The following is an 8,289-nucleotide window of genomic DNA, read 5'->3' as shown; positions in this document are numbered from 1 at the left end:
TGTGACATGTTATGGCAGAGTTAAAGGTCTACTGAGTATCCATTATAAAATAATTATGTAAAAAAATTTATAACATCAATTTTATGGTACACCAGAGTGTAACTTAAAACAAAGACCTGTTTATCAGAATTCACATTTCCTACAATGGCTTTCTGTACTAGCGATCAAGTAGTTAGATTCCAAAATATTCCAGTGAGGTAATGTGTACAGAGTGCTTCTGCCTGTTACAAAAGTGAAAAAACACAGGCATTGAGATAGAAAAGGGGTTGTGCACTACAGGGGTCATGCCAGAAATAAGCCAAATGATTTGTTTTCAATTCCATTGTAGGTGCTTCTTCCATAAGTTTATATAAATTACTTTTGTTACTCTTCAGTGCAATAGGAAAGGGTGCAGGATTGATGCTGCCAGGGTGGTCTCCCTTCAGAGGACCCAGCACTGATGCCCTGTGATGAAGATTTTGATGAAGACAAAGAGGAAGAAGATGAGGAGGGATATCTTTGAATAAATGGAAATATTTTGAGTGTATCTATATATGAGCTAATGTACACAGAGCACTTTACCAGAGCCTGGCAGAGCTCAAAATAGATTTATTATTGGAATGCGAAGAGATTTACAATAGTCTCTTGGGTCACAAGTTCTGTTTAGGGTCATAGAGTAGGGCTGCTCACTGCCCATATTCCACTTTCTTAAGAACCACAAAATCCCTGTGCAAACTTTCCACCAAAGTGGACCACTTTCATGATTTGTACTCTCTCTCTTTGTACGAGCTATACTATTAATAGGGACCTTTTTTTTTTTGAAAGCTTTTAAAAACATTAATTCAGGCTACCTTTGCTCTCTACTTCAGTTTAGTTTTGCTCTAAGCAATAATCATGGCTTTGAGGTGTCAATGATATATATACATATATATTTAATATAATATATATGAATATGCAATATTCATATATTAGAATAAAATATATTCTGTATATTAGAATAAGAAATGTTTGTAAGGCTGCTGAAAGTATCTCATGTAGCATGTCTACCCAGTTGGGATACGGGAAAGGCAAGATCACAACATACCTGTCCTTGAGGATCCTGCAGATGTGCTATAACCTGAAGAGGACTTCATAACATACTTGGCAGCTACTCATCCCCTTCCACATCCTAGATTTGGTTTGGGGTGGCTGTCCTGAAGCTGGAAAAGCATGCCATGTACCTGCTGTTCATGCTACAAGGAAGACACTTCCAGAGCAGAAAGCTTTTCCAGTGCTGGCCACGCATGGTTAGGTCTGCTATGTATCCATGTATGTCTGTGTATCTATATGCTAGTGCATTCCTGCATTGGTGCTGGTCTCAGCTCAGACATAACCTTTCAGACAAATATACTCCAGTCAGCTACTTAAGAGCAACAAGATTAAATTATGTGGGTGGTGAAGAAGTTGGGTGTTTTTCCGGAAGAGCCTCAGTTTCTATAACCTATCTGGCAAAACCTCAGGATACAGAGACTGGGGCTGGGGAAAACCTTATCTTTTGGAATTGGCCTAAGATATATAGGCTTATATTCTATCATGCACAAAAAAGAGTATATTAAATGAAAGTGTATAGTTTAAAAAATAATCATAAATCGACACTCATGTGTCTTCCACCCAGCTTAAGAAATAGAACATTACTAGCCCCTTAGAAGCCACTGTGAGCCCATTTCTGAACACATTTGCCTCCCTGGCGCCACCCCAGGAGCTATCATCCTGGATTTAATCTTTCTATGTAGTTTTACAGCCTGCATATATATTACTGAATAACGTGGTGTTTAATTTTGTCTGCATTTGAACTATATATAGATAGAAGCTTTGGTGACTTGCTTTTTTCACTATCTTTTTAAGCCCCATCCAGTCCTTTCCTGCCTCTTTCCACTGCAAACCTCCAGAGTTCCCCTCTTGGATTCTTGTGTTTCTCTCCTGACCAGGCTCTCTGTTGTCAGATTGTTTCCTCCAGAATTCATCGTACAAACCGCCACCAAATACTCACCTTAAAAAGCAATGTTGAGTTAAAAATCATTTTCTAGAAACACATGCAGTATTATGAGAAATTATTACCATATATTGTTACATTTACAAATTTTGTATAAATACATTTCAAATCACTTATGAACCAAAATTTTAACAGTGACTCTCTCTGAATGGTAGAATTACAGATAGTTTAATTATTTTTTTGGGATTTTCTATATTTTCCAAGGTTTCAATGGATTACATAAGGCCTTGGCAGCAAGGTACAGTTGCTCTTTCCTGCTTTCATTTCCAACGTCTTAGGGGTTTCTAGGGCATGACCTGATGGGTAGATGGTAGTGTTGAACCCAAGATCACGACTCAGAACCCCCTTTCTCAGAGATACATTTGTATCTAAAGTCCCTGGCTTTCTCTCCCACCCTCAGTCCAGGGCATCGTTATCTTGTCTGCAGCTGGGTAGCCTGGCTCTTTATTTGTTCTTCCAAACATGGCTAGCATCACAGATGTGCCACCCTTGCAGTTGTACAGGGTCTTACACTCAGAAGGGCCCAAGTTTGGTTTAATACTCTGCTGTGCTGTCTTGAAAGTCTTGATTTTACTTTTGAACCTATGATTTGTAGGTGATGTCTGCTGGGACAATGGTGCATGAGCAGAGGAGATATTCATCAGTTGTACATCTGCTGTTCCTTGCTGCCCCACAAGCCCAGAATTCTGGTTGTCTCACAATGTTTGGCGGTTCAGTGACATGTGTGTTTCATCTTTGATTGGTAAGTGGGGGTGCTGACAGCCCTGAGAGATCACGTTTTCCATTCAAACCAGAACTTGTTTGAATGCAGAAAAAAAAAGGCAATGGCATTCTAAAAAATGTGAATGACCAGGGAAATGGATTATATATCTTTTCTTACTTGTTATATTTCCCTGTATTAGCTAAATCACATATGCTGAACATGAAGACACAGAAGGAATGGGAAATATTGGGCAATGTATAGTTCCTTTTCCTTTCAGCTGTTCCTTGCTCATCACTAAGCTGAAGACAGAGTGTTGGTAGAATGGTTACATATCAAGGAATAAAAGCAATTGAGCTGGTTGTGCAGTGTTTCCAATGTTCTGGTAAGAACAAAATACATATGCATGTACAAACTATGAAATATGAACTGGATAATTTCAGTGATTCCACATATAAAGTAAATGCTGTTATATTTGCACTTAAAACTGGTAGCGCACAATATAAAAATGAATAAAAGTCAAGCTAATAAATTAAATTTTCCATTTTTTTAACTTAGAATGACATTAAATAAATGAAAAATCCCACACCACAAGTTCAGAGACACACTACAGAAGAAAGGGAACATCTTTATATTCTAGTACTTTAACCGCTCTTTTTATTTCCAAGCTCCACAAATTATACAGCTAGTCCTGCTTCCAAATCTATCATTTATGTTGCATTGAAACTTATGAAAACCCATGCTACTTCTTTAAAACTATTGTCTCTGTTGTGAGTTCTTAAAGTTCATTTTGAAAACTATAAATCAAGAATCAATTCTTTTATTTGTTTCTAAATCTCTGCTGTGCTACATCTGTACCCCAAGAAAATGGACCGGGGTATAGGAAATGCAGAAAAGCCACATTGGTTAATACCTCAAAACACTACCCCTATATTAAAAACAAAAACAGAACAAAATCTAGCAACTATAAATTCCTTAAGGCAAGGACTTTTTTTCTTCCTCCTGGGTTTACCACAGTGCTTTCCTGGTTTCTTGTAATAAGGTCCTAATAGCTGTTTGTCCCTTTCCTCAACAAGTGTTTGTTCAATTAATTTTGTTGTTGTTGTTGTTGTTGTTGTTTGAGACGGAGTCTCGCTCCGTCGTCCAGGCTAGAATGCAGTGGTGCAATCTTGGCTTACTGCAACCTCCACCTCCCGGGTTCAAGCAATTTTCCTGCCTCAGCTTCCTGTAGCTGGGATTACAGGCGCCCGCCACCAACCAACCCCGGCTATTTTTTTTTTTTTTTTTTTTTAAGAGACAGAGTATTGCTCTGTCGCTCGTCGACCAGGCTGGAGTGCAGTGGCGCGATCTCCGCTCACTGCAAGCTCCGCCTTCCGGGTTCACGCCATTTTCCTGCCTCAGCCTTCTGAGTAACTGGGACTACAGGCGCCTGCCACCACACCCGGCTAATTTTTTGTATTTTTAGTAGAGACGGGGTGTCACCATGTTAGCCAGGATGTTCTCAATCTCCTGACCTCGTGATCCGCCCGCCTCGGGCCCGCAAAGTGCTGGTATTACAGGTGTGAGCCACTGCGCCCGATCATTTTTTTGTATTTTTAGTAGAGATGGGGTTTCATCATGTTGGCCAGTCTGGTTTCGAACTCCTGACCTCAAGTAATCCGCCTGCCTCGTGCTCCCAAAGTGCTAGGATTACGGGCGTGAGCCACTGTGACCGGCCTGTTCAATTAAATTTAAAACACTCTTCTTTGTGCTTTTCCAGTTCTCAACCACCACCAGAGGGTCCCTATTGTCTTATCCCATAAATTGAAACTCTTAACCAGGCATCTAATGCTCTATAAACTGGACTCAGTCTACTTTTCCAAATACATCTCCCAAGGCTCCCTGGAACTCAGTAAGTAATTATTTAGCAAATATGGAATGACTGATCAACAGCTCCTAGGAGTTACAGAAACTGCAGTTGGATAAATCATCAGACCTTTTAGGGTTAGGTTTATGAAACACATGCAAGTTAACATTAAGGCCCCAATATTGGGAGCTAGTGGTGAGTGTTGCAGACCCTAGGCGAGAATAGTAAGAAATGCGATCCCGAGAACAGTCATCCCCGCAGGATCATATTCTGGCTTCTGCAGGATTCAGGGACCCAAAGCTTGCTGGAGAATTGCCTGCAGCTGCTGCTAGTCCACCAGGAAAGGGTGTGAGCAGCTGGGCCTCACATCAGGGGCCTTCCTGTAGAGCTCCCTACCTGAGCTCAGGCAAGCTCCTGCATATGAGAGTTTGAGGGCCGTGAAATCCTAGCCCTTAGTAAGGGTCAGAATTTAGTATACTAGTAATATAGCCATTAAGAAAAGCTTCTGGCAGAGACTGGCTTTTAAAACAGCATAATTCGAGCATGGGGTATTCTGAGCGTACCTTTGTTGGAAATGATTTTGTTTTTAACATGCCTACTGGAGGGCTCATAACCTAACAGGGCTGGGAGAAACTTCAAGAACCATCTCATCCATTCCTGTCTTCAACTAGAAAACCCTTAAATTTTTTTTCAGAGAACTACCCATGTATCCCCAGCCTTTTGGTAACTCCATCTGTTCATCAATCCTGATTTCAGGGAGCTATTTCTGATATTTAACCTAAATTTCTTTGGCTAACTCTCTTTTTTCTTCTCATGCTTCTCAACTCTAAATGGCCTTCATGCCTACTGCTTGCTTATTGACACAAAGTTGATATTACAATCACTGTTATTGTTTTATCCTTATGGTTATTATTAGAACTGATAGCATATTAAGAGTTGTACAAAGATACATAAGCAAATACATGTTTAGATCAGTCTTACAACTTTTAAAAATCCAGGACCGTTTGGGTGATTTTTTTTTTTTTAAAGAGACAGTCTTGCTCTGTCGCCCAGGCTGGAGCGCAGTGGCACAATCTCGGCTTGCTACAAGCTCCGCTTCTCAGGTTCATACCATTCTCCTGCCTCAGCCTCCCGTGTAACTGGGACTACAGGCGCCCATCCCCATGCTCAGCTAATTTTGTTTTTGTATTTTTAGTAGAGACGGGGTTTCACCATGTTAGCCAGGATGATCTTGATCTCCTGACCTCGTGATCAGCCTGCCTCGGCCTCCCAAAGTGCTGGGAGCCACCGCACCCGGCCAGTTTTTGTATTTTTAATGCAGACAGGGTTTCACCATGTTGGCCAGGCTGGTCTCAAACTCCTGACCTCAAGTGATCTGCCCACCTCGGCCTCCCAAAGTGCTAGGATTACAGGCGTGAGCCACTGCGCCCGGCGTGTTTGAATGTTTTTAACTTGGAGACGGGGACATGAGCAGATATGAGTAGCAGAGTAGAAGGACTGTTTTCTATATTTCGGACTGTGACCCACTCCTCAACAACCATCACTCATCTTGCATCCAGCCTGGGAAGAAAACATATAATCGATAAATGTCTTTTAAACATGCAAAAGGGGAGCAGGAAGGTGATAGTGGATGCTATGAGGGTAGAAACCGTGGGGGCCTGGGGACTACATGAAAATCTGCCTCAACTTCATGTGAGAACTGGAAGAAAATATTTGTCAGAAGTGAACTGTAATAATACCTACCTACCCTTCCCTCAAAGTGTCCCAGCTAACAGCAGAAATGAAAAACACGGAGATGTACCCTGTAAGGAAAGACATTCAAAGGCCTGGGGCTTACCTGATCTTGTTCTGTTTACCTTTTCTAAAAAATTCATAAAACATTTAAAAAATGTATCCATGTTGCAAAATGTACACTTAGTGCATTACTTCCAACAGCTGTATGTTGTTCCATGACGTCCATTACCTCGTACTTACCCATTGTGCTGGTGATATATAGCTAAGGTTGCCTTCAATATCTGGCTAGCTCAAGTGCTGCTGTGATGAACACCTCAATTGTGGTCACTTATGGACTTGTTCAAGAGCTTCTTAAGGGTGCACATTCCCAGGAGTGGAACTGCTGGGTCACTGGGAAAAATACATTCTACTACATTCTTTATTTCATTAAGTAGTGTTAGTTAATGCTCCAAAATGATTGTACCAGGACTTAACTCCCAATAGCAAAGCAGGAGGATTCAAATTTCTTCCTATCCTAGGCAACACTTGATATTACTCAACTTTCACATCTTTGCCTATTGAATAGATGTAAATAAGTGTTTTTGTGTTTTAATGTACAGTTATCTGATTATAAGTGGGGTTGGATATCTCTTCATCTACTTGTTAGTCTCTCAAGGTTCCCTTCTATAAATTTGCCTGTTCATATCCTTTGGCTATTTTTCTATTGCATTTCTTTTTTTTCTCAGTTATTTGTGGGAATTCTTAATACCATATATTCTAGATATTAATCTTTTGTTGGCTTCAGCCTTTGAAAATACTTTCCAATCTATCAACTTTCTCTAAACTTGTCTATGATATTTTTTGTTGAACATAACAGATGTCATCAAGTTCATCATTTTTTTGATTTTATAGTTTATGCTTTGAGCCCTGTTTAAATGCTTTTCTTCTTTTTTCTACCCTAAGATTACAAATCCATTCTTCTGTCTTTGATTTCTATTAGTTTTATAGTTTTACCTTTTACTTTTAGGTTTTTTGTTGTTGTTGCTAATGTTGAACTCACCTTTGCATATGGTATGACATACGGGTTTAATTTTATATTTTTCTCACAGTGAACCAATTTCCTCAATATTATCTATGAAACCAAATCTCTGTGTTAGATTGGATTATTGTTCCCAATCCTTCTTGTGCTCCTGGCTCTACAATTACACACCTGTGCCCTTTGGCATGAAGTTTTGCAGTACCTTCCACTATTGATGTTCAACTTGGCCATATGACTTGTTTGGCCAATGGAATGTTAGTGGATATGATGACAGGAGAGGTGTTAAATGTGTTTGAATGATTTGGCTTGACCTCCTGAGCTGCTGGCATTGCCAGAAGGAGACATGTGGTGAAGACTTGAACCTGACCTGCATCCTGGAGCCAAGTCCAGCTGAATTCAGCTGAACCCAACCAAGTCTTAAGGAGCCCAGATGAGATGAGCTGAATCTCAGTTCATATTCAGACCCATAAGGGAGAAAAATAAATGACTGCCATAAGCCACTGATAAGTTGGGATTATCTGTTATATAATATTATTATTGCAGCAAGCAATAGCTGACTAACTCAACACGATTTCCTCATGGATTTGTGGTGTTACCATGATCACATACCAGATTCTCATATGTAAATGGATTGTTTCTGAGTTCTCTATTGTTTCATGGTTCTGTATGTCTGCTACTCTCAAACATGACCAACTTAGAAAGAAATTCAGTCTTCCATGTGCATTTTAGAGTATGTTTAAATTCCCCAAATCTTGCTACAAGTTTGGTTTGCATTGAATTTATAAACACATTTAGAGATAATTGAGATCTTAATAATGTTACATCATCTTATCCATAAACATTATATATACCTCTATTTGGGTTTCCTTTGAATTCCTTCAATAAATTTAAACATGTTAATTCCTGGATCCTTTATAGTTTTGTTGCTTGTATAAATAGTATCTTTTTTTCTAGTTTGTTAGTGTAAGTGTGAATGAATA

At 39.7% G+C, this 8,289-nt stretch overlaps 1 long non-coding RNA gene across 1 annotated transcript; it reads left to right on the top strand.

Moving 5' to 3' along the window:
- Positions 1 to 2,556: 2,556 nt before the first annotated feature.
- Positions 2,557 to 7,958, top strand: LOC116270287. Its single transcript, XR_004178283.1, has 2 exons — positions 2,557 to 2,753; positions 7,380 to 7,958. It is a non-coding gene; the product is annotated as an uncharacterized LOC116270287 (long non-coding RNA).
- The last annotated feature ends 331 nt before the right edge of the window (positions 7,959 to 8,289 follow it).

The sequence above is a fragment of the Papio anubis genome, chromosome 14 (genome assembly GCF_008728515.1).
Source record: "Papio anubis isolate 15944 chromosome 14, Panubis1.0, whole genome shotgun sequence".
In the NCBI taxonomy this organism is placed as follows: Eukaryota; Metazoa; Chordata; class Mammalia; order Primates; family Cercopithecidae; genus Papio; species Papio anubis.
The sequence above is the reverse complement of the archived record's forward strand: the minus strand, read 5'-3'. Positions and strand labels throughout refer to the sequence as shown.